This window comes from Panthera pardus, unplaced genomic scaffold (assembly GCF_024362965.1).
Source record: "Panthera pardus isolate Hobbes unplaced genomic scaffold, ASM2436296v1 HiC_scaffold_8, whole genome shotgun sequence".
In the NCBI taxonomy this organism is placed as follows: Eukaryota; Metazoa; Chordata; class Mammalia; order Carnivora; family Felidae; genus Panthera; species Panthera pardus.
In genome coordinates, this window is record NW_026527013.1 from 110938269 (window position 1) to 110966268 (window position 28000).

The 28000-nt window shown below is 37.7% G+C and overlaps 1 protein-coding gene and 1 pseudogene across 3 annotated transcripts in view; both read left to right on the plus strand.

Moving 5' to 3' along the window:
* HDAC9 (histone deacetylase 9) overlaps window positions 1-28000 on the plus strand; it is a 929650-nt gene that overhangs the window by 593672 nt on the left and 307978 nt on the right. The gene's annotated exons all lie outside the window — the stretch shown is intronic.
* On the plus strand, window positions 42-26218 carry LOC128775625 (BTB/POZ domain-containing protein KCTD5-like; annotated as a pseudogene).

The following is a 28000-nucleotide window of genomic DNA, read 5'->3' on the forward strand; positions in this document are numbered from 1 at the left end:
AAGAATGAGGGACTTCTGAGGGATGAGAGTCAGTCCTCACAATGATGGAACTTGGCCTCCTGCTTCAGAAAGGAGATTCACAAATCCCCTTCGTGGAGCGGCACTCTCCTGAGTGGAGAGGATGGGTTGATTTATTTCTCTATGGTGTCCTGGAGTGTATCTGCCCTGATTGACTCCCTTGATCTTGACATCAGTCACTTTGGAGTCAAGATAATGAAAACTGCATTAAAGAGGCCCCTTCAGTTTATGCAAATGGGCTTTTATCTTCAAAGAGGCCTTACCCTTGGGAAGGTTTCTTTGCAACTTAAAAGTATTAATAAAAGAAAATATGTTCAATATATCCTTCCTTCTACTCCTTGTTTTCCCTAATTTACGTAGGCATGGGGGTGACATTTTGTTTCTATTGTTATTAAAGCCCTGAACTTTCTTGATGCTTTATCTAAAGAAGCTAAGTAGTATTTAGTTTGAAGGTTGCTGTATGGGATTACCAAGGACATAAGTGAGGCATAAGTATAATTCTAAACAAAGTCACACATTTTAGTACTTCTTGGGAATGGATCTCTTGAATCAAGATGAATGGAGGAAACTCAGTCTGGCAAGTCAACAGGTGTCCCATAGGGTGAAAGAGCAAAAGTGATAGCATCATTAGCAGTTACATCTGCAGATGTACCTTGGGCTACCGGTCAAGTTAGAAAAAAATCTTTTTATGTCTGTACATGGACTCTTTGTGGAGGGAACATGAGAAAATATTGAAATTACGGGGAAGCTTTGTGTTTCCCTATCTTTTCTGCCATGATATTTAACAATATCAACATAAAATTTTCAACAATAGATGAGGATTATGTTTACATGATACAGTCCACGTTTACTTAACATTTTAGTAGATTGATTTTAAAAGTGTATGCTTCCCCTGAGATACACAGAAGGAGCCTGTTATACAGCCTAATGACACTTCCTTTTTAAAAAAAAAATTTTAAACATTTATTTATTTTTGAGAGACAGAGAAAGAGCTTGAGCAGGGGAGGCGTAGAGAGAGAAGGAGACACAGAATCCAAAACAGGCTCCAGGATCTGAGCTGTCAGCACAGAGCCCTATGCGGGGCTAGAACCCACGAACCATAAGATCATGACCTGAGCTGAGGTCAGAGGGCTAACCCACTGAGTCACCCAGGTGCCCCTAGACTACTGACACTTTCAGTGGCCAGAATGGGACTTGGAGAGCAATGGTAAAAGAATGAACAGTTTGCTTGATAATTTCTCTGGTGTTTTCAAAATGTTGCCAATGTTAAAGATACAGGATTTATTTTTACCTTGATGTCAGGTTTGTGTTCCTTAGCATTCTGAATTTAGAATGAATGGTTGGTTTATGACTATCCAACAGGAGCTTATCCTCACCTGAACTTTCCTTAACAGCAACCAAAAAAAATAAAAATCAGAGAAGCACAACCTTAAGAATTGTTCCTTATTCTTTTTCTTTCTTTCTTTTTTTTTTTTAAGAAAAATCAGTCGCCTCTCACATTTTTATTTATTTTCTGGTTAGTATTTGGCATATATTGTACCTAGATAGTAAAATGTTTCTGTATTTCACATGTGACTATTTTGCTGAGTGCACTCAAACTGTAATTTTATTTTTGAAAGTTAGGATCTATAACATCTTTTCTCCTAACATATACTGCCTAATGAAACATACAGTTAAATGTGATAGGTTGCATTTACCTTTAACATCATTTTTTTAGATTTTCCTTACTATTTTTCAGTCAGGTGGTGACCATTCACTGGCTATGTTTACATGGTATTCCAAAATGATAATTTCTTTAAACCATTTATTTCAGACTAATCACTGAAATAGATTGTCTGCAAAATTGTAATGAGATTATCTTAAACTTCACCACAAATTATAAAACTATGTTATAGTTGCATATTTCCATAACTGTAATTCTATGCTGATTCTTGCATAGTATAATAGAGCATGTTATATATTGTGTGGCTATATAATGGTTCTATAACCACTATAATGATACACCTGAGGTCATTCTTATGATTACCTGAATAAGGAATTGTATGGCTGCACAATTACAGATGGCATTCACAACATTTAACAACCATTTGGCACAGGCAATGATTAAGTCAAACAGACAGTGGCAATGGTGATAGTCACATGTTCATGGAACGTTATCAGCTTTGGGCAAGAGATATGATTACAAAATATTTGCTGGAGTTATCATTCTTCCTACAAAACAAATGAAAACAACTCTGGGGGAGAAACGAATAAAACAAACCAGGAGAGTTCCTTTGCTAGGGAAGACACAAATGCAAGTTCTTAGAGGTAGGCGAAGAGTACAAGATTGCCAGAGGAATGCAAAGTCCCAAAAACTGAACATGGAAGACTATCCTTCTGAAAATGGTCTAGCAGCTTCCCTTCAGCAGACTGTAAATCCTAGAGCAGCTTCTCTGAGATTATGTCAAAGCAGATGTTCATCATGGCAAGGCCTAGCCCATGAGAGAAGGAATCGTTGGCATGCCTTTTACATAAGAGACCTATGTGCTGTCCTACTCATTCGTGTATTTTCTTCCTCTTTCATTTTTTCAATCAGAAGGGTGCCATAGTATTTGCAGAAGATTTGGCAAAAACAGAGAAGTATAAAAATCACCCATAAGCCCACTACCCAGAAGCAAGGACTGTTAACATTTTTCCAAGTTTCCTTCTTTTCTCTCTTTCTTTGTATCTCTCTCCTTCCCCCTCCCCACTTCTCTCTCCTCCCTCTCTATCCTCCCTCCCTCTCTCTAATTCTTTCTCTCTCCCTCCCTCCTTCTCTGTCTCTCTTTCTCTAATTACCTTGATGTTTTGAAAAGATGGCAAATGTTTCTTCTTTCGGATAACATGTAAAGTTTTAGGTATAAATGTCCCCCTCCAACTCCTTTCTGCAGTGCCATCTATATTAAGACTGTTTAAAGTGGTCAGTCCTTCAGACACTGATAGCCTAATGTTTTCAGATACCTATTAATCTGTCCCCTGAGTCACCAAGTTTTGCTCAGTCTTCATAGGGCCTGTAAGGAAATTCCTCTCAGGGATCTTGGCATGAGCTAGGAGTCAGCACTCAAGCATTCCTTTCTCTGGTTCACATGGAATTAAACAGACTTTTTGGTATGCTTATCATTGCCAGAATTTTCATTTTAGGGTTGGATATCACATGGTGAGTGTGGTCAGTGTTAAAGCCTCGTGTTAGAAAAAAATAATTTTGAAGGCAGTCGTAAAAGTGTATGGTGAATGCTAAACACCTTATGAACCAATATCGTGAATAATGCTACAATTAGACCTGCTGGGAGATGATGTGTAAACAAAAATTGTGTGATTATTAAGTCATGGGAGCAGGGGGAAACTTATCCATTATCCTACTCACAGATTATAACCCTGGGAGCAGCAGTTCACTAAGTATATCAAAAATATTTTTGATTGGAAATTAATACATGCTCAACAAGTTGATAGTGTAAGCTCTGTGCTCCTTCTCTCCCCCTCCACCAAATGCCTAAGTAAACTTTATTTTTCAAGTTGAAAGGACCTTCTAAAATTCCTCATTCTTAATGCTCTAAAACGCCCGGGTTCAGAAAATTAAATTACGCCATTTTTATCTGTTTGAGATCAGCTCTGTTTCCTCCTTTGCTTTGTGTTTACTTTCCTGCAGTAGCTGACATCAAAATGTTTTCTGGAATGCTGGGACTAAATAAGTTATGCTTAACTCAATATCTAATACAAATAGCCCTGGGGAGCTTCAGCGACACAATCATAAAAGCTATAGTTTCTTTTAATAGCTTGCCACACTTTGCTGATATAGTATTTCTCTAATCACCAATCTTTACGTGCCTTCCTGACCTTGGAGCTCTGAGCCCAAATGGCTTTGTGGTATCAAAGGCCTATGTCATTGGAAGAGTGAATGGCTTTCATTTTTCCCCTTGAAACTTCCGGTTCCTGGCATCTGTAAAGAATTACTCTGAGTGGTGTTTTGCTGCCTTGCGGCCACTGCCCTGTCCAATGGAAGTGCCTTTTCCCAGAAAGGTCACAGTGGTCAGTAATAGGTGGATATTGCATTCAGGGAGGAGGCGACTCCAATTTCGTTTTTTTTTTCTGTTATAATATTCATTATTCTTACATCCAAGTCATGTTTTGTTTGCAAAATATTCCAGTAAGAAAGGGTACTCTCTGATATGTAGTAAGGCCAAAAATGTTAGCAACAACTTTCATTAAGTCATCCTGTGTGCAGGAAAAAGTAAACTTCCCATTTTTACCTTTGGGGAATATTACTTTTGAACAGTGCACAAGAATTCATCTTCAGGATCTGTTACTCCACAAGACCTGAAAAGCACACAGAAATGAACAGCACTGTAGTGATCCAGGAATCTTAAATATGCAGATTCTGTCCTGTAACTGGGTCAACAGGGGCAGCCACTGAGGCCCCAGACTTCTGATCCATGCCTTATTTCAAAAATTGCATTTCTCAGCACCATTACGTTTTAAATGTTCTGGATAGTCAATAGTGGGGTGAGGGACTGCGTGGATGGATTCCTAGGGTACTGGCTTGGACTGAAAGTCTGGGTAACGGTTAAAATTTACAAACATTGCAATGATTGAATGTGTTGCTTTTAAGTAATATTTTTTTACCTTATCTATGCATTAGAATCTGCAAAGAGAGAAAGATGCAGTGGGATGGGGACAAAAATAATGTAAAATACTAAGGAAAATTGTGAAGCAATTTGATATGTTTTTAATGAGGGATTCTTAATGCAAGTAAGAAGTGTATATTAAAAAACATCAGTATAGAAGATCATGATTAGAAAATTTACAAGTATTTATATGGTGTGCAATTTCATTTATCAATCAATTTATTTACACAAAATCTGTACATGCTTTTACTATTGTAATGAACACCCACTCACTCCTGGGAATGTCCATCACCTATAATTTGATCTAAATTTCTTGATTACTTTTTTCTAAATGATTCGTAGAATATTATTTTACATGTTAAGATATTCCTCCATTGATTTCAAGATTATGTTAATTTATTTTATGTTTTATATATTTATATACATTTTAATACTACTGAGGATTAAAACCAGAAAATAAAAATATCATATACCTATAAAGTCCTTTACTATAATGGGTAAACATGTTTCAAAAGTTTTTATTTTTGCTTATTTTATATATAAAACATACAGGGTTTTTACAAAATTGAATTCATACTAAATGTAAAATCCTGTAGTTTTTTTTTTTTTTTCTATACATGTTTCTACACATTAGCCTTGTTTCAGGTTACTAAAAATTCTTCAAAACTATGTTTTTCTGGAATAGGCAGAATACCTTAAAAGGAACCTACTTAAGAAAATAGTCTCACAGATGATGGTGACAGTGTAACAAGCAAGCTTGTCCTTACACTGGATCCTGTAAGAAAAAAAAGTCTCCTTTTTGGAAACATACAGTTCTGAAACTTCTGAAGTCTTAGAGCAACTAGGGAATGCGAATGTTTCCTCTACTTGCACAGCTGTATGTGTGTGTGTGTATGTAAGAGAAAGAGAGATGCAGAGAGTATTTTTGAAGCCTTTGCATTTCTGTGAGACACAAGTAGTCCTATGAATGAGTTGCCTTGTTTTTACTGTCTTAATTTGACATTACTTGAAACCATTATTGTCCCTTGCAGCCTTTTGCAGGAAGATTAGTGATGGTGGGATTGCCTTGTTGGAATTTAGTTTCCTGAAATTAACGGAGATAGCTGATTTGTTTATTAAGATGAGATTAGGAGTGAAGCTAACACTTAGCTCTGTGAGTCAGCAATAGTTTTCAATCACTTTCAGACTTAGTTGGATTTATATTTACATTTTTGGAGGAACAGTATTGAGTTGGTTACATTTTGCTCTGTAACAAACCATCTTAAAACACAGTGGCTTAAAACCATAAACATGAATGATTTCTCATGAATCTGCTGATCATCTAGTGGTTCCTCTGTTCTAATCCAGTTCAGCTAGGGCTGAATGGTCTAGGATGGTCTCCTTCACCTTTCCTCTGGGAAAGCTGGCATGGGTGAGAAGCCTGGGGCCTCTCTGTACACGGTCTCATCTTCCAGGGGACTAGCCCTGGTTTGTTCGTACTGTGAGGCACAACAGGTTCTTAGGAACCAGGAGGGGCACGCCCCAGTGGGCAAGTACTTTTCAAGTGTCTGCTTCTCACTTGCTATTAATTATCTCATTGGTCAAAGCACATCAAAGGTCCAAGGTCAGAGTCACCATGGGAGGAGACTACTTTGTGGGAGCAGACTACTGCACATGGGAGGGCATGTACAGAGGAAGGAATGATTCACTGTGGCCCTTACTGCTACATTTATAACACCATCATCTCCCTAATTTCTGAAACACATTTCAATTAGATAAATACAGCACCTAATTTTAAATTTTTAATAATTTTTATATTTATGTTTCTGCAAAACTTATGTTGAGATCAATAAACTTAAATATATAGAAACTTGTTTTTGAAAAGAAACAAGGCATAGTGTGTTTGAAAAGAAACAAAACAAGTGTGTTTTTTGTTTGTTTGTTTGTTTGTTTGGGTTTTTTTAACCAAAAACAAAGCCAAGAAAAACAAAAAACCCAACCTTGTGAGAGAACAAGACTGTCTCCTAGTTTTGGCCTATCATTCTAGGTACTTGAGATATGTATGAGAATAATTAATACATGTGTTTTAACACAACTGTGATCCGGCATGCCAAAAAGACATTTTTTAAGTTCTCTTATTTATCACAGAAATTTATCCTGTTATGCCATCTGTTTAAAAGAACAACAATTTACTATACATTAGTACTATGAAACTCAACTGATTAGCATTTTCACATTGTTTTAGATGAAGGCAGGTTCTAAACGGTAAATGATTTTATTAGCAGCTCTTAGATATATAATAGGCATAAAAATATTGTATGTTTTGCCCAACAGAAAATGCAATGCTTTTTCAAAAAATTTTTAAGTTTATTTATTTAATTTGAGAGAGAGAAAGAGAGAGAGCAAGCACAAGCAGGGTAGGGGCAAAGAGAGAGGGAGAGAGAGGATCACAAAAAGGCTGTGCGAGACACAGGGTTCAAACCCATGAACCGGAGATCATGACCTGAACCAAAAACAAGAGTCAGGTATTTAACCAACTGAGCCACCCAGCTGCCCCTCAAAATTGTAATTTTTAAAAATCAGAATCAATTACAGTCATCTCATCTTGGGAAGGCAGAATCCTGGGTAATTTGTAGGTAAAGGCATCCCCCAGTAACATGCCTAGTTCATATATGAAATAGATAGGGAATATCCATAAGATATCCAAAGATATTGTAGATTCCCACATATTTGTGATTTTGTGTAAATATGATTTCCCATAAATCTATCTGAGAGTATGTAAAAAAATGAGCATGTGTTTTGGAGACAGACTTGAATTAAAATTCTGACTCTGTTAATTACTGTGTCACCGTGAACAAAATCCTCTCATTTTCTGTGCTTCGATAGGGATAATGTGGAATAAAAAAGGCAGCAACTCAAAGGGCACATAGAAAGTCTCAGTGTTGGTTGCCTTCCCTTCTCCCCTTTTCCTCTTTCTCTTACTATTACTTCAACTACTGAAAGCAATTGAAACCTTCCTGAGAAGTTGCGCGTTAGACAATTTGGGAGCGAGGACGGAGATGTGATTCTCGGTTAGTCTGAATGTCGCTGGCCCAAGAAAAGGGACAGGCTGTTGGCACCAGCATCAGACCTATCTTTCCGTGGTTCTTTCCTCCTCTCCAATTTTCCAGTGTCTACTTTTTCAGAGACCCTGCTAAATTTCAGTGCACACTGGTAGACTGGATTGCGCTGCCTGACCTTAGTGCCATTATTACTTCAGGGAAAAGGCAGTATGGGACCATAATGAGAACTTAAGACACAAAAGCCAAAACCTTAAGTGAGTTTACAGTTATACTGGTGCTTGCAGCACCTCTGGGAAGTGGACAGGGTGGGCAGGATGAAAGTCGGCGACTGTCTGGGATGCCACCTGTAAGGGTTTACCAATTCTGTGACTTAAATTTGTGCTTTTGCTAAACATTGGATGGCTTAATTTGTCAGAGTCCAAATCAAAAACACTTCAGGACAACCATAATGCTACTCTGAGAGAACCCAGGGACACGCTAATTAGGAATAAAGAGGTGAGATGGAGAAGACGGTGTATCTGGGTAACTTCACAGGGTAAAATCCTTGCATGGGCCATGGCAGCTCGGAAATCTGCATAGTAACAGACTTGTCACAAATCAAGGACAACTCGACAGAACAATTAGAATTAACATTTCACTCTGACATTTATCAAAAATCTCTGTCCACATTTTGCCCTTTGCAACCAAAACTATGGTTTTGTCCTAACATTTAGTAAGCGATTGCCTAACTTTAAACATCCGTTTATAAGGTATGCACTTCCTGCTACGAGAGTAAAGAAAAGTTACATCTTTTGAAATCCTTACATCCTATATGAATCCCAAACTTATTCCATTTGAATGACAATTACATATTTTGAAATCCACACATACTATATGAATCCTACACTTATTCCATTTGAATGACAAATGCTTTAAGAATTCAAGAAAATATTAAATATTTTATGGTAGATAGCATCTGTTTCAGTGACCTCTTCTTCAAAACCTGTTTCATTTTATTCTTTCCAAAAACTCTCTAAATTGAATCAAAGAAAACCAGATATACCAGAGTATATCATATTTTTTCTATAACGAAAGGAACACAATTCTGATTTTCTAATTCATCCAATATAAAATAATACTTAAAATATTTTATTTCTGAACAGAAGCTCAGAGGAAACCAAAAACTTAAAGGTGTTATGGTATTTTGTAAGGTATAATGTGATTATGTCCCTGACTTCCTATTTCCATCATGCATATTCATGTGTCAGGATGCACAGTTCTCCCAAAGAATTAATTTTTGAAATTAAATAAAATACATCAAAAGTCATGATAAGGGGAAAAGTCCATTTTCAGATGTCCAATTGTGCAAATTAATAACTGATCTGTAAGAAGACAAAGATATGTTAGAGCAAATCTATGTTGAATTTCTCTAGTTTTTCTCTGTCCTGAATATCTTGCCCACTTTTCTACATTGAGGCACAAACTGGTATGTTCCCAATTCCATCTTTTCAATGTTATTCAGTTTTTTAAGACATAGTGAGCAAACACATGAAATATAACATGTTTACAAAGGATTCCAAATTGGAAAAGCTGGGGAGAAAGCAACGCAATGAAATTAGCCGACAGGTCTGAAAAAAGGGGGGTGAAGAAAACCGTAATATCCACTCCCCCAACCCCTCCTCCCCCTACCTGGGGAGTGTTATATTCCTATTTTTTCCTCCAGACAGGACAATACAAATATCATCTGGAGTTGCTCCTCCACTCTCTCCCCTTTCTCCACAACACTGGCACACATTCAGTCCATTACTAATTTTAGCCACTTCCTTTTGCATATTCCCACAACCAGATCTTAGGCCAAGCCCTGACCTTGTCCTGCCTTGACTAATGTGGCATCCCTGCCACTCCTGGGCTGGGGAAGAGGGTGGCTGAGAGAGAAACAATATCAAAAACAGCCCTTCCAAACTAGAAGCATTCCCTGCTACCATGCAAGTGTCATCCGTTAAATCCTCTTGAGCGCACAGAAGTGTCCTTGCTGGAATTAAGACCCAGTGACACCTGTGTGCTCTGCCTGGCCTGCCTGCAAGCACAGCCTTAGCAAGGTTTAACTGGCCACACACAGAAAAGGAGTCTTTGGTTCACAAAGTTGCAGCTCCTGTGCTGTTTTAACTTTTGTTCACATTTTTCTTCCTCCATACTTTTGATTTGGGAAGATTTTGGACTTCCCTTGGTTAGGAATACTAGAAGTATTGTGGACCCTTCCTTACCTTTTGTGACTTTAGGATTCAGCATTCTCCCAGCATTCTCCATACAATATAAAACTCTATTGCCATCCATTTTCCCTCCAATATTGTGATTCCAACTAGCTAACCGTATTTGAATGTATGTGAATGTATTTGAATGTATGTGAATGACACATTCTCATTGATACCCACAGCCACATCTGTGGGTGACAAATGGATATTCTCAAATGACTTTCTCATCTGCTTTGAACTTGATATTCTAGTCATTTTAGTTATTTCAAAAAGAGGGAAAAAGAGGATTTGGAGCAATGATAGAGTCAAGAATTTTCTCAAAGTCTAAACATATTAGTGATTTCAGTAGCTGCTGAAATGCTAAATCTGACTTTAAACATATGAACATCAGGAGAACTATTCTCTTGCATATACACAGATTGGATAATAATTTTTCTAAAAGCCCATAGAGCTTACCTATGACCAACAACTAATTACTAATCTACATTACAATAAATTAAGATTGGGGAGGAAAGGAGTAAAATATCAATTAGCACTGGTTAACAAAGATTTTCAATATTTTACAGGAAGTGGAATACTTTTTTTTTATTGGTATGAGGAAATGGATAGATAAGTGTCATCCAGCAGAAATATAATGCAAGCCACATACGTGATTTTATATTTTGTGGTAGTCACATTAAAAAAATAAAAAGAAATAGGTAAAATTAATTTTAATATATATTTTAATTTTAATCAATATGTTTCACCCAATATACCTAATATATAGTCAGGGTTCATAGTAAAATAATCTAGTGAGATCTTGTTTTTAAAGGTATTAAATAAATAAATGAATAAATTTTTAAATTTAAATCTATCATCTATCTATTATCTATCTATCTATCTATCTATCTACCTATCTGCAGGAGTCTAGATCCTTTAATGTGTTAATTGGTGTTGTGGATCCATAAGAATGAAGATTTTCCAATCTCAGCACTACTGACATTCCAAAATGTCAGCCCAAGAATTCTTTGTTGTGTGGGGCTCTCCTGTGCATTTCAGTATTTTAGCAGCATCTCTCACCTCTACCTATTACATGCCAATGGCACACTTCCCTACCTCCTCACCAGTTGGGCGACCAAAAGTGTCTCAACAGTGTCAAATATCCTTTGAGGAGCAAAATTTGCTACCATTGAGAACAACTGGGAAAGCATGTTGCTACCATTGAGAACAACCATTTGCTCACATCTACTTATCTAAATAGGTCTGCGTCTTGTATTCCAATGGTTAACTGAACACATATATCCACGATTATATAAAAATTAAATTAATTGAAAACATTGTAGACAATATAACATATTTTACTGGAACAAAACATGAACCTATAGTCAGTAGCTAAATTAAACCTATCATTGAAAGAAATAATCTACTTTATGTGTGAGCAGACTTGTGTCCTTAACGACCTAGATTCTGACCCATCTGTTTGAAACCTGTCCCCAGTCTTTCCCATATGAGTGGCAAATGCCCCATCTCTCTTGCTTTTGTGCCAATCAGGTCTTTTGTTCACATGTGGTAAAAGGTCTGGCTCCTCTGAACATTTTCCTTTTTTGCTTTCTTGTCCCGGAGCAGTAACAAAATTTCCAAACTGCCACAGCAAAACTGAACCATTTCGTTTGTATAATTAAGTTCCCATATGCATGCTGATTGCGTGTCTGACTCACTTATTTCCTCCAAAATTGTAAGCTCCTTGAGTTTAAGGACTTTGTTGATTTTTAATACCTACCATGGGTCAAGGAAACTTGTTAGTAATATAATATTTGCTTGATGGTTGACAATAAAAATGGAATATTTTTGTAAAAACAACAACCTGTTCCTATTAATTTTTATTTTTCTTTGACATCATTTACGTGCTGGACACTGGAATGGACAAACGAATACACAGGTCCTACCCTCACAAAACTCCCAGGTTAGCACAGTGGTTTGCCACTTGGGGGATTTTGTATTTAGGGGAATTTGACAAAATCTTCAGAAACTTATGATGATAACATTTTTGGAGGATTGCTAATAACATCTTGTTGATAGAAATGAAAGATGTTAAACGCCCTGCCAACATAGGACAGAGCCCCACAGCAAAGAATTATTTGACACAAATGTCAATAGTACTGAGCTTTAGAGTCCCTGGAAAGAGAAGGGCAAGTCACCAACAGTTTAAAATAAAAGCAATGCATGCCATGATAGAGTTAGGTATAGGGTTCACAAGAGCTTAGAAAAGGAAAAAGAATTCAGAGAGCTTGACTAAGAGGTAGAAAAGCCTCCCCCCAGAGGAGATAAGCCAGGCTGGGCGCACAGGTTGGAAACCACCAGCATTTTGAATGAAGGATGAGTCACTGGTTACCCCCAGGAACAAAGTGTAGAAATAGAGTCCAGGGCTGTGGATGGAGCTCCAGTGAAGCCAATTTTCAAAGGCAAGACCAGGAAGAAGAACGTGCAAAGGGGATGATAGGGAACACCTAGAAAGATGGAAAGTAGGGATGTTGTTTCTTGGAAGCCGGAGCTGAAGATTATTTCAAGGAAATAATTGCTTACACTGTCAAGCACCTCAAAGAAGCTCAGTGAGATAAACCAGAAAAGTCTCTTCAACATTGGTAAAGAGTCACTGGTAACTTTAATGAGTGAAATCTCAACTGAAGGAGGTACAAGACAGATTGTCTTAGGCAGACTAATGAGTAGGAGGAGAAAAAGTATGGGTTTGTCTTCAGGAAGCATGTTTATGATTATTTATAGAAGGAAAAAATTGAACAGTCTAACAGTCTAATAAAAGAAGTGTTTAAATTGTTACACTTATAATGCAATAATAAACAACCACTAACAGATTGTTTGTGAAGGGTATTTGAGACAGGAAACATGGTCACAGTAAATGAAAAAAAAAAAGATGCAAAACTTTATGCAGTATGATACCCATTTTTTTTAATAAGGAGTGAAAAACAAAACTACAAAAAACCCCAAAACCAAAATATTAGCAGTTGTCATCCTTGGGTGGTGTATATTATGGGCAATTATTATTTTCTTCTTTGAATATCTTTATTCTCCAAACATTCTAAAATGAGCATGTACTCCTTTTAAAATCAGAGGAGATTTTCTTTTTTAAGAAGCTTGGCTGAGAAAGAAAAGAGAAAGTTCTGGCAGTAAGCTGAAGAGGATGGGAGTGTAGAAAGGAGTGTGTGTGTGCGTGTGTGTGTGTGTGTGTGTGTTTGAGTTGGAAGCAAAGAGAGCATTTTGTATGTAGAAGGGAGAGAGCCAGTACACCAAGAGAGGCTGAAGATACAGGAGCATGGATGATTGATAGAGCATGTCCCTGAGGGAGCGGGAAGGGATGGAATCCAGATCACAGGTGGTGGGATTAGCCTTGGCTAAGAGGAGAGACATTGCTTCAACTGAAAAATGAGGAAAAGAGGTAAGGATGGATGTGGGTGCTGATAAGAATGTAGAGGAGGGGGCAGGAAGTGGAGGGAGTTGCTGTCTGTTGGCCTCTATTTCCTTTGTAAAGTAAAAGGTGAGGTCATTTGCTGAGTGGGGTCAAGGGTTTATAGAGAATGATGGGGATTTGGAAGGGCTGCTAAGGGGAAAGAGGGAGGAAGGGGACTTGGGACATATAGACAGATTGTCCGGCTGACTTGAGAGGCCAGCTGAGGCTTGAGACTGAATTTTTAATGAAGGGCACCCACTGCTGTTTCTCTATGGCTTTCTCTAGTAGTGGTCTGTAACATTAAAAATAAAACAAATAGTGAGACTGATGAGAAGGTTGCAAATCTGGGGAAAGACCCTGAAAAAATGGTATTTTGAGTCCTGGAACTGATCATGGAGTTTATGCTAGAAACGGACAGAAATAAAGCCAGAAGAGGGATGAAGGGAAGAGAAGTCACAATGAGGTCCTCAAGCTGCAGTAATGGGAGACAGGGAGTGACAAAACTAGAATAAGGAGAGCTTTCAGCTAAGAGTGGGGTACTGGGAGGTAAGATTCTAGGCATGAGAGTGCAGATGGAGGTCAGAGGTGTAGGTCAGCTGCTGTCTCCATGGACAATCCCAGCTAGTATGGTCGGTCACTGCACAATGAAAACTCCCAGAACACAGAAACTCCCATAAAATCAATAAAAAAATCAATGTAGATTAAAGTACTCTGTCTCCTCTCTCTTCCCCTGGCTCTGTCTCTACACACATGTGTGCACGCACACACATACACACACACACACACACACACACACACACAGGTACATGTGTATAATTTGAAATATAATTAAGAAAATAATGTAGTTGTTAAAAACAGACTCCCAACAAAGAATGGTGGACCTTTTTTTTCAATTCCAGATATTTAATTGCTATATATCATGATCTAGTCACTTTCATATTACAGAACAATTTTTTCATTGGTAAAACAAATGGGTTAAGTCACATCTGTTTTTTTAATTTTTTTTAATGTTTATTTATTTTTGACAGAGAGAGAGACAGAGCACGAGCGGGGGAGGGGCAGAGAGAGAGGGGGAGACACAGAATCTGAAGCCGGCTTCAGTCTCTGAGCTGTCAGCACAGAGCCCAACGTGGGGCTCGAACCCACGAACTGCGAGATCATGACCTAGCTGAAGTCAGACACTCAACCGACTGAGCCACCCAGGCGCCCCAAATTACATGTTTTTTAAGAGCTAGATTACAATTTTAAAATATAGTCAGAATTTTGGGAACCCCAAATACTATAGTTTAATTTAACAAATATTTATTGTTCCCTGTGACTGGGGCATCTAATGGTGAACAAAAGAGACTCATTCTTGTCTCTCACAGATTTAGAAGCAAATAGGGGAATTTCAGGGATCATAATGCAAGTAATAGGGCACCTTCCTTGCTCTGTGATTCTATTCCTTACTCTATCCCAAGACTTAACTCATGGTTCTGCCAGAACCCTGCTGGATACAGAGCTGTCTCCTGAGAAATATCAGGGAAGAAGGATTTTTATTATTTGTGATCACAATTTGTCAATTTTTCATCTCATGTTACTTTTGTATCTATTTAATTATTTGAATGCAATTTTATGATCTTGCAAGGTATTATTTTCATATACTTATATATATACACACACACAGATGTAATAAATACACACACACATACATACAGGTATATGCATACACACATGTAGATACACACATATAAACATATTCTGGTAGGAAAAATTCATGCATAAGCAAAGCCTAAAGGTGACTAAATATTCAGAATATTAACCCATTAACAATCAGCGTATTGGTGACGGTGTCGATGATAAATCTGTTCATCTAACAGAATGTTTTATTTGCATATAAATAGGACTTCCTAAAATGGACAATTTGATTTCCTCATAATTTGAATACTTTCTGCAGGTTTGCTAATGATTTTTCATATGTTCTAAATGCCTAGAATGTGCCTAGCATTGTGCTAGGTAATTTAAGTGAGTCATCTCATTTAACTTTGAGAGGCATCTCTATTAGATACTAGCAGTAGATACTACTGTTATTCGAAACTTACAAATTCAAAATATGGGACAACTGAGATTTTAAGAAGTTAAGTAATTTGCCTATCGTGCAGCTGTTAAGTGATAAATACAAAACAGTCTGATTTCAGAGGCCATGCTTTTTCATCATTGCTCCCCAATTCCCTCAAGTAGAGATTCCCAATTCATCACATTATGTTGTTTCTGTCTTCTAAATATCTCATAGGTCCTTCTTCTGTTTAACCCGTAACTGCAGTTCTGAGTCTGACCACCCAGCTGTGTCAACCGGATTACTATAGAGTCTCCTGCTTGTCTCTAATTGTCTGATTCATTGGATTCATTTGTAATACATGTATCTGGCCAGTGATTAAAAATAGATCACATTTACATCAATTACCCACCTTCTGCTGCCGTGGTAATCCTTAACTCCGTAACTCTGGACCAAGAGCCTGATTCCATGCCCCTGCAGTACTAATATGTTCAGGAATGAATCCATGTTTACTTGAGAACCACCAGCTCCTGCCATGATCTGTGATGCCCACCACCACTGCCCACGTTTTGGTTGCTGCCTCCAAAGTTTTCAAAGCTTTACAATAATCAGAGTGCTAAGTGGCCCTCCATTCCCTTTAGTCTTCAATAATTTCAATCATTTTGTCAATGATTTCTTCTGCCAGAAATAAGAAAATGCCCTCTTTCACACTTTATGACCCATTTACCACAGGAGGCCCAGAAGAACAGTGCTTGGGCTTTAAATCTCATACAAAAACAGGTCTTTCACCTTTTACTGGAAGGCTTGACCTCCTAAAGCTTAAATAACCATTCAGTGGGGCCAGAGGGCAGACTTGTTCTCTCCTCTGCATTCCTCATCTTGTCCCATATTTTCTTTCATATCCCCCCAGAATTCCTTTTATCTTCACCAAACACAAAGCAAACTCATACCAACCCAAGCAAATGTTCAACAGATTCAGGGACAATTGAGCAGGCAGAAGGACGGATTGGTAGCTCAGCCAGAGGCCCACTGGTCATGACTCATCAGCTCTGCCAACAACCAGTCTTTCAATTCCCACTCAACTAAAATGAAATGTTAAGCTATCCATAAATGCAAATATAATCATTTTCTTTCACCTTCTATAACATGTCAATGAGTACTTGCTGCGTTCAAAATGAAGTTCAAACTCCTAAAGATGGTTAACAATAGACTTTCAGTTTTCTTCTTCTCCCTCATGTATTGTGACCTCCTCCACTGACCTTGTTTCAAACCCCATATTTAAGAAGCATGGTGTAAAATCTCCAGGTATAATTAATAATAGACTCACCATCTAATAATGAGAGCTATTTTAGCTTTTACTAAGTTGTGAACAAATTATGAGCAAGTTGTGAAAAGATAATTATTATTTATTTTTTTGCTAAAGAACTAAGCAGATGAAAAATCACACCATTAACACTAGATATTGTGTTTATTGACATGTAGTAAATCAAATATAATAAGTTCGGCAGCAATTGAATATAACCACTTTAAATATCTTCTTTATATTTATTGTACATTTTCAGATTTACTTTATCAATATCATTCTTAATAGGAATTTTGGTATATTATTAATAAATAATATGTGCATAAATATGCATGATAATATTTTAAATATTTCTCAGAGAGATAAAACAACTTTAAAATTTTTAATGTTTATTTATTTTTGAGAGAGACAGAAAGAGCATGAGCAGGGGAGGGGCAGAGAGAGAAGGAGACACAGAATCCGAAACAGGCTCCAGGCTCTGAGCGGTCAGCACAGATCCCAACGTGGGACTCGAACTCATCAACTGTGAGATCATGTCCTGAGCCAAAGTCGGATACTTAACGGACTGAGACACCCAGGTGCCACTAAAATAACTTTTAAACTGATGTTCATTCATGTAAGCCAGGAATTTATTTTAGTGAAATTTACATTGTCTGTGTCATTCTATTCAGAATTAAATCTGTTATACTGAAACCAAATAATACCAGATAGGATCCTAAACTAAAATGCTTATAACTAAGCATTATATATTAGTATTATATTATGTGTTTGTTCTTTTTAGATATTACAAGTTTCTTTTGCTAATACTAGGTTATAGTTATATCCCCTTTTGGATTCTTTTTAAACCTTATTTATTTATTTTTTGAGAGAGAGACAGAAAGGCAGAGTCTGTGAGCAGGAGCAGAGAGAGAATCCCAAGCAGGCTCTGCACTGCCAGCACAAAGCCCGCCATGGGGCTCAAATCCACAAACTGATTTCATGAGCCAAAATCAAGAGTTGGACACTTAACCAACTGAGCCACCCAGGCATCTCCCCTTTTGGATTTTAAAAATAAATCTATTGGTCTATGCTCATGGACGTAGGAATGGATCAATGCAGATCAATAAACATTTAAAACGCAGTTCAGTGTAACAAATAGGACAATCTCAGGGAAGATAGAATTATTGAAGATCGGTTGTAAGAAGAAAACTGAGAAAACTTTTTGAAATTGAGAATCATTAGCTTTTAAAATTTTTGAAAATAGTCATTTCTGATGCAAACACTGAAAAAATTCTTACCACAGGCAATATGATCATTGTACCAATTTAAGTACTAACTAGTTTAAGTTTGTTATTTCAAGCTAAAAATAGAAAGGCCTTCTTATATACCATCAGAATATTAACAAATGTGGGTGCCTGGTGCCTCAGTCAGTTAAGTGCTGGACTTCGGCTCAGGTCATGATCTCACAGTTCATGAGTTCGAGCCCCATGTCGGGCTCTGTGCTGAGAGCTCAGAGCCTGGAACCTGCTTTGGATTCTGTGTCTCCCTCTTTCTCTACCCCTCCCCAACTTGTGCTGTATCTCCATCTCTCAAAAATAAATAAAAATTAAAAAAAAAAAACGAATGCTGTAACTGATTAAATGTTTTTAAGAATTTCAATGAAAGTGCAATTAACATCACCCTATTATTAATTTCACATTATAACTTTAAAGAATTAATTCCAAACAATGTCTATTATTACTGACAAGCTCTGGTGTAATTTATGACAACCATTATAACTACAACTAACATTACATAATGCTCGATATTTGGCAGGCACTGTTATAAAATTTGTACATTTATAAACTAATTCAACACTCATGAACATTTTAAAACATAGGTGATACTATTATCTTCATTTTAGAGAATTTAATTAATTTCTCCAAAATCACAAAGCTAACAGGTGACAGAGGTAGAATTCAAATCCAAGCAATCTGGTTTGAGATTCCATACTCCTTAACCATTATGCTCTTTCAGAAACTATAAAATATTTTGGTGAAAAAAATCAAAGACCTAAAAGGATAATAATAATAGGATATCCCATTATACTTAGTTAAAGTTAGTAAGTTAAAGTGTAATAAGCTGAAGTTAATCTATGCTGAGGCTAAAACAATAAAAGTTGTAGAGCAGGACTGAAGAGTTTTATATGCCTATTCAGTGGGCAATGGCTTTTAGAAATAATTGTGTGAAGTGAGTGTAATAAAGGCAAATTTGGCTATTGGTAGATGTCAACAATTTGTGGCAACTAGTGAGATCACTCAGCAGAATCTGTACCCCTTTAGTTACTGTGGGCCAAGTTACTAATTAAAACAGTGCTGTAAGGTTAATAGTTTTCTGATTAGTATTATATGTGAGCTGATAACAGGTACTGAGCCATAATGGTAAAGACCAGGAATATTTTAGGAACCAGTTGTTAAAAGATATAAGAGACATGACAATAGACTTAGAAAGCTTTGTCTTGTTTTTCTGATAACTATGCAGGGCTTTAACACAAGAAGCATTATCAATATAAAATCTCAGTAAAACAGAATAAAAATTATGTAAGAAAAATAAACGTGTATAATTCTGGCAAAGGAGTTAAACAAGCATGGAGTCTGAGAAGCACCATATTTGGTGGTTGCAGAATGGTGAAACACTGTTGAACAATCTTTAGACCATGACATCAATCATGAGACCAGTGATAAGGTAGAAAATTGACCCAACAATACTCTGTTGCTAACAGAGACTCAATTTTAGTTTTACAACAAATCACTGGTGGGGTGCCAGGGTGGCTCAGTTGGTTAAGCATCCAACTTTGGCTGGGCAGTCTGTTAGTCCAAGCCCCGCGTCAGGCTCTGTGCTGACAGCTCAGAGCTGGAGCCTGCTTCAGATTCTGTGTCTCCCTCTCTCTCTGCCCCTCCCCTGCTCATGCCTCTGTCTCTCTTTCTCTCTCAAAAGTAAATAAACATTAAAAATGTTTTTAATAAAAAATAAATCACTGGTAATAATGACATCTTATTAATGATTAATTGCCTTATCCTATACAGAAAAATATATAACATTTAGGTTTAAAATAGCAATCCTAATTAGTCATTTTGCAGATATACCATTTACTCTTAATGAAAAAAATACCCATCAGATACACATTATTTCATTTTATAAAAATGCTCTGAGAGGTTAAGTAAATTTCCCCTAAACTTTCACATGATAAAATGATAGGGTTAGAGTACAAACCTAGATGTTTTTACTCTGAGTCCAATATTCTTTTTAATAACTTTATTTAGTTTGTTTAGGAAGGTGCATCAATATTAAGTTATCCACCTTACATAAAATAGGAGTTACTCTGCTGGAACGATCATTTCCAAATATGAATTTGTTTTCATCAACCCCACTAAATGTCCAATCCCAGGCCAAACTCTTGGGAAGTTAAAACTACTCACTCATTTGCCATTGCTTTTAGGATTAAGATTCAGCCTCTTTAGACAGGATGTCAATTCTGTACAATCTCACTCTATATGCTCCTGCAGCCTCCTCTCATTATAAATATCCATGCTGACCTGCACCTGTTTCAGGGTAACTACCAGATGCCCTACCACCAGACCCACTCTCAACATGCTGTTCCCTCCACATGGAACATTCTTCTTCCTTTATGTCAACTTAAATACTTCTTATTCTTCATCTTTTGGCCCAAATATCCCTTCCTTGGAGAAGCTTATCTTGACTCTCTTATAGCCCTTACCTCAGTTGCTTCTTTATATTTTTTTGTGTATACCTGATGAATATTTGTCCCCCTCACTAGACTATAAACTCCACAGGGCAGTGACTATATCTGTTTTATTCATCATTGTATCTTCTGGTTGCTACTATGATGCCTAACATTTAATAGACTCTTAATATAGTGAATGAGTGTATAGATTAATCAATTCGTTAAATTCCACCAAAGTCAAGAAATCATCACAGAATTGTTTAAATTGCAATGCCTGTTTTGTGATATTTATTTTTAGGTTTGAGGAAATACTTACAAAGTCATTCCTTTCAAAAATTAAAGTATTTTGAGGTGTATTTTATTTGTCTTAGTAAATGTGTCCTATGATTATTAGTAAATATAATGTAAGTAGTAAATATAAGTAGTAAATATAAGTAGTAAATATAATATAAATTATATTATATTTGTCTTAGTAAATGTGTCCTATGATTATAAAGGTCTTGTTGTGGATTAAACAGCAATATTTCATTCCAACTTATAGAGACAGGTGTTTATTTAAGGTGTTTTCTTACAGGCTACAGGTTGAGCCGTGTGTTTCCTCAAACACTTTTCTATTTTTAGAGGAAAGTTTTCTGTTTTAAGAGGATGCTTGTGGTTAAATGCCAGAAGGAATACAGGTGAAACAATATTCTTTCTCTTTCTTTTTTTGTTAGCACAACATTTTAGCAGGGAGCTACCAGTAATTGACTTCTAGTTCAGTGACAAAATTGGAATATCTTGCCTTTGACGCGTATATGTTTTGGGAGATGGTGAAATCGACATAAAATCACACATTTTCTAGAACTTGACATGTTTGGTAATTTGCACACAAGCAATTGGATCTGGAGACTAGTAGTGAAATATGGGCATTCTCCTAATGTTGAGTTTAGTAAGATGTTTTCTTGGGAGGAAAGGTGAAGGTATAAAACTTAAATGCCTGATTCTGCAAGATTTCTCAACCTACGTACTTGACCACCTTGCTATATGTTTAAATCCATGGTTTTTAAAATAAAAATCCACTCAGGACATACTGTCATCAAAACTGGTTTATTGGGTGCCTGGGTGGCTCAATTAGTTAAGCACCCAACTCTTGATTTTGGCTCAGGTCATCATCTCACAATCCGTGGGTTTGAGCCCCATGTTGGGCTACACACTGACAGTGCAGAGTCTGCTTGGCATTCTCTCTCTCCCTCTCTCTTTATGCTCTTTCCCCAAATAAATAAAATTTATAAAGAAAACCTGGTTTATCAATAGAGAAACCTAAAAGTTGTAATTATTGGGATATTATTAAAGCCACTACTGCATTTTTTTCTTGCAGCCGTGACTTGTAACATTTTTTTAAGGACCTCCGATGAAAGCTACAGATTACAGGTCCAGAAAATTCACAGATGCACATACTCAAGCAACTTTGGACACAATTTCAGGGATTTTGTACCCACTAGAATTCTTCAGAGAACCTAGGCTAAGAACACTTATTCAGGATAAATCCATCTAATTCTTGTGTCTTAAATAGCAATGATTTATATTGCTTGTCATTCCTCTCATTATGATTTGTTTTATATCTGGACTCTAATTATCAAAGGGGAGGAATAAAGGAAATGCTCAAGAGATTCATCATAGTCAAACGAAACCTCTATTTTTCTCCCTTTATCTTCAGGCTATTATTTCTAGACCAGCGCTCCATTGTTCATGCTGCACTGTGCACTGGCTATCAACCAAACAGAGGGTGCTAGTGAAGACTATTGCACAATTCTATCTTCCTCTGGGCTGTTATGCAATTAAAATGATTTCAATCTATTCTCTTGAAATTTTTTCCACAGGCAATTGTAAAATGTAGAAGCTAAAAAGCAAATAAAGGAACAAAAATATAACTTGTTTTCTTTACTTTTTTATTGTGAAAGAAATTACTCATTATGGACTAGCCACTTACTTAATTTCAAAATTCAAATGTGGTTTCTTTTGTATTCTGTAGTCAGTAAAATCCCAAGTGATTTAAAATGGTCATTTTCCAAGAGTACTCCAAAGTGGCTGGATCTTAAACATTTCCAAAACAACCACAGATGTAAAGGCATAGTGTAACCACATTAGTAATTATTTTCCCCTTACAACTCTTATATCTGAGGGTATCTATGAATGCATTGGAAACAATTTACATAATCTTCACATACATAGTAACTTTTACCAATATTCTACTTAGTTGAGGAACAATGTTGTTAAATAGGTTCAGTTTTAGAGTTTAAAATAAACCTTTAAGCCTCAATCCAGAATTATGGTATAACCACATACCATATACACTCACCCTGCACACACATATAAATGCTGGTACATTTGAAAACAATTCCCTCTGATTCTGCTAGTGATGCTTTACCTGAAAGCTGTGTAGTGTTCATCTACCCACAGCTCTGCCTCATGAGTCACATTGTTTATAGATTCCTCACGATTTGAAAATGAGGATAATATTTGACATATAAATTTTTACCTTTCCTTTGTGCTTTTTTGAATATTGTCTGATGGTATGAATAATATGCTAAGCAAAGACTCTTGTTTGGAATGAGAAGATTCTGAGAAGAAGGGAGTGAGACTGACCTGCCCTCACTGGAAGAAACCAGTGAGTACATGAGAGCAGTAATTTATCTACCTGGATCCTGACCTCTGCTACAAGGGGCCACCACTAGGAACTGGAAGGTTAGTATAGAAATAGTGAGTGTTTTCTGTTGCTGCTGAGAACAAATTTGTTATTCCAGCTTCTCCGGGACTTAGTTGCCACTCTCGCACACTAGAATTCAGAAATACTGCCCATTGCTATGGGAAATGGGGAATGATAAACAGCCTTACATATTTGTTAAAGGTACCCTGTCTTTTTGTTGTTGTTGTTGTTAAGTTTATGTATTTATTTTGAGAGGGGGGGTAGGGGCAGAGAGACAGGGAGAGAGAGAATCCCAAGTAGATACCACAATATCAGAATGGAGCCCGATGTGGAAAGGTACCCTCTACCTTATCAAAATTTACTTTAAAAAGGAACACTTTATTGAGCATTTTTACTGAGCTGGGCAGCTCAGCAGGTTAAGCTACCAACTCTTCTTTTTGGCTCAGGCCATGATCTCATGGTTCCTGAATTTGATGCCCCACCCCACCGTGGGCTCTGTGCTCCCTGTGGGAGCCTTCAAATCTGATCCTCTGTCTCCCTCTTTCTGGTCCCTCTCCCCCTTGTGCACTCTTTCAAAAATAAATAAAAGTTAAAAAATTTAAAACAAATAAAAATAAGAAGGAACACTTTACTCTTCAACTCTTATGGTGTACAATTTTTTTTATCACAGGTAATACACATATTTTAGCAGATACTTATGTATATAATCATTATATAGATACATAAAAAGACGTAGAAGAATATCTTTCCAAATTACATAAATGTACCATTACATCAGTGTATTCTATATGATAACAGAATATGCACAAAAGGATAAACTAAGAAAGGTGAGATAAAAATGAAATAAAAATCATTTGTAAATAAATTTTGCCTTGAGAGTTAATGGGCTTTTGGCACTATGATGAAAAAAGTGTTATTTTTAACAACTTTATTGAGATACAATTCACATATCATATGGTTGAGTCCCTTCAGTGTACAATTCGTTTTTAATATATTCACGCAGTTGTACCACCATTAACACAGTCAATTTTAGAACATTTTAATCACCCTCAAAAGAAACTGTGTGCCCATCAACAGTAATTCCCCACTACCCCACCTCTACTCTCAGGTAACTATGAATCTACTGTCTCCATAAAAGAAAATGTGTCTATTCAGGACATTTTATGTAAACGGAATTGTACAATACATGGTCTTGTGTGGCTGTCCTCTTTCACTTAGTATGTTTTCAAGGGTTCATCCATGCTGTAGCATGCATCAGAGCTTCATTACATTTTTTTGAATACATAATACAGTATTATTAAACCATATTCACCATGCTGTACATTACATAACTGGAAGTTTGTACCTTCTGACCACCTGGAGGCATTTTACCCCATCAACCGGAAAGTGTTCTCTGTGGCGCTGTGACGGGGCTTTCTGAGGTCTTGGTGGAGAAGGACTGCGAGCTAGTACCGCAGGCACAGCTAGAGGGCACCTTGGAACCGCATTCGGGGCGGCAGGGGGCGGCTGCCTGAGCTGTTGCTGCACAGCGGCACTCCGGGTCTGGCCGCAGGTGCTAGTGGATCCTGCAAGATGAAGGCGGAACCTACTTCCTCACCACCCAGCAGACGCTGTGCGGACCGGAAATCTTTCGTGTACCGTTTAGGCCACAGGAGCACGTGGCCAGGCCTTGGACAAGGATGGGACAGAGATTCTACCTATTTGGTTCCTGTGCTGAACTGGATAGAGTAAGGGGTGTTGGAGGAAGCAGAATTTTATAACATTTCCTCGGTAAGGAAACTTGTGAAGGATAAAATTTGAGAACGAGGCCGCAAAACGTCAAAGGTGCCGCATAGCGTGAGCTTCAGCGTGAGGAAGAGGAGCTTGCGCAGTTGTAGCCACGTGATTGAGGGCCGGAAATTTGAGCTGCTGGTCAGCTGCGGCCCTTCCTGCAGTTCCGGGAGTGAAGACCGAGTCGAATTCCTCACTGTGGATTCCAGGGAGCTGTGTAACTCCGCATACGGCGTGACCCGTGAGCCCAGCGAGAAAGCCAGGATTTTACAAGAACCAGGTTCGAGGATGTGAGGAACACAGTGTTGACGGCCAAAGGAGCATTTTACCTTTTCCCAAGATGCAACTGTCAGGTGGAAGAAGGCTGGCTGTGTAAAGAAGCCTGTTCTTGACACTCTTTCTAGAAATCTGGTTGTGAAGTGTTTTTGCATCTGAGGTGGGTGGTGAGAGACGCGACCAGCTGAGTGAGGCCGGGCGTCCCCACGCGGACGAGGCCTGCAGGCTTAGTGGGCAGCCGCGTGGGGGCCTCTGCTCCAGGTTCCCAGGTGCCGCCATGGCCCGAGGCGGGACGCTCGGGACCCACCTGGAAGATATTAAAGGGCAGCGCTTTGGGTGCTGCATAAACAGTGTGTGACGAAGCCTGGGCCTCACCTCTAGGAAGTGGCCGCAGCACCGTGGCCCCAGGGTCTAGGTGTCTGCTGGTCACCTGCTCTCTCGCGGGGAGCAGTCCGCCTCCTGCCAGGTGTAACGGGTTGGCCATTACTCAGCCTCTGTGGGCGGTTGAAGACAGGAGTGGCTCACGCCTTTTCGGTACCTCCCGGGCCTCCGCCCTCTGAACCAGGATTCTCCTGCCTGACTTCGGCCTGGAACGCCAGTCAGGCTTGTGATTTGTATTTCCCAGGACAGAGATCTTCGTATCTGTACTTTCCTAGCGTGGATAACCTACTTAGTGTTTTCAATTTTTAGAAATGCCTAAAAGTGCTGCTACATCTGGCAGTGAGCTGTTAAATCATTTAAAGGGAAGTGGAAGTTGTGCCTTGTCCATCCCCCAGCCTCGTGGAGGAGCTGGTGCCTTTGTCTGGACTGGAGCTCGGGGCAGGAGGCGTGACCTCTTGGCTCCTGGAGCTGGAACGACAGGTCACAACGAAAGTGTATATTTACAGCACATCACAAATGTCTCTTTCTGGCTCTTTACTGTTTTCGTTGTGTAACTGTGCACTTGTCCCTAATATTCCTGGGATGTTTGAGACTTCACACCCAACCTCCATGGGCTCTGCCCATCTGACATGGCTTTGGAGCTACTAGGATTCCTTTAGAAACTTTTGTGCGCATGCTTTGAGAACGGACTTTCTCAGCTGATGGTAAGGACTCTCAGTGTCAGGGGGACCTGGCTCAGCAGGAACCGCTCTTATTGACCTGCAGCTTCCCAGGGTAGTTGGGCACGTTTGACCAGGAGAGCTGCTAACAGGTAGGTCAGAGGCTGTGACACCTCTGGTTTCAAATGCTTCTGAGACTTCTGCCTGTGCTCTTTTCTTTTCCTTCTCCAATAATCTGATTAAGCTCTCCAGAACCTAGAATTTACCTCTTTTATTTTAGGTCTCATATATTGTTCAGTGTTTGACTTCAACAGTTTATCACAGCCTTCTTTAGCTACCAGATTACCCATCTCCCCAGCAGAGCTCCCGGAGGAGGGAGGCCTATTGGTGGCCTTCAAGTGTGCCCTATGTGGTGTTTCTGGTCACTTTGTGTCATTTGACTTATGACCTTGACTTAATAGGCTTGTGATTTTTAAATGTAAACATATTAAGACTTAATTCACTAAAATTTATTTTGAGTGGATATTTCTACATTTTTAGGTATTCATAGTTTTTCAACTTGCAGTTTAATGACTAAATGTCTTCTGAAAATAGCAAATGTTTGTGCATTATTTATGAATGAACAAAAAAATTACTTTTGTATGGCTAGATAATATTCCATTGCATAGATATGCCATAATTTATTCATCAGTTGATGGACATATAGGTTGTTTCTACTTTGGGTTATTATGAATAGTACTGTTGTGAACATTCGTGTTTAAATTTTTGTAAGGCCTATATTTTCATTTCTGTTAAGTATATACATATTATGGAAATTTCTAGGTCATGTGGTAGTTCTTTGTTTAACTTTTTAAGGAACTGCCAGACTGTTTTCCAAAGTGGCTCCATCATATTTCCTTTTTACTAAGTGTATGAAAGTTCCAATTTCTCCACATTGCCACCAACAGTTGCTATTATCTGTCTTTTTTATTATAAACCAATGTGGTTGGTGTGAAGTTATTTCTCATTGTTGTTTTGATTTACAAATCCCTTACAGCTTATGAGGTTGAGCTTCTTTTCATGTGCTTATTGGTCATTTGTGTATCTGTTTTAGAGAAATGTGTATTCAGAAAATTGACTTAATTTTTGAATTGGGTTGGTTTTTTGTTATGGAGGCGTAAGAATTCTTTATATAGTTTGGGTACAAATCTCTTATCAGATACATGTTTTGTGAATATTTTCTCTGATTCATGGATTATCTGTTTACTTGATGGTGTCCTTTTGAAACAAAGTTTTTAGCTCTGATTATATCTAATTTATGTATTTTCAGGATATTTTTTTCTTTTGGTCTTACATCTAAGATTTACTCTTATATTTCTTAAAAGAATTTTATAAATTTAGCTCTCATATTTAGTTCTGTGATCCACTTGGAGTTCATTTTTGTGTGGTGTGAGAAAAGGTCAGTTTCATTCTTCTGCATGTGGATATGCAGATGAATTAGCTCCATTTGTTGAAGGACTAATCTTTCTCCATTGAAAAATCTTAGTACTCTTGGTAAAAATCAATTGGTCATAAGTATAAGGGTTTATTTCTGGATCCTCAGTACAATTCCATTGATTTATATGTCTATCCTTATGCCAGAGCATACTGTTTTGATTATAGCTTTATATTGATTGTAGTTTTATATTAAAGTTTGAAATTAGACTCCCCTTCCTATGTTAGGATATCTTACAGAGAGTTTGTGCTGTGTAATCCTTGATGCAGGGACTGGGTGTAAATGCTAGTGTCTATTCATGTATCAAATATTAGTATAGTTTATTTGATTTTTGTATTTTT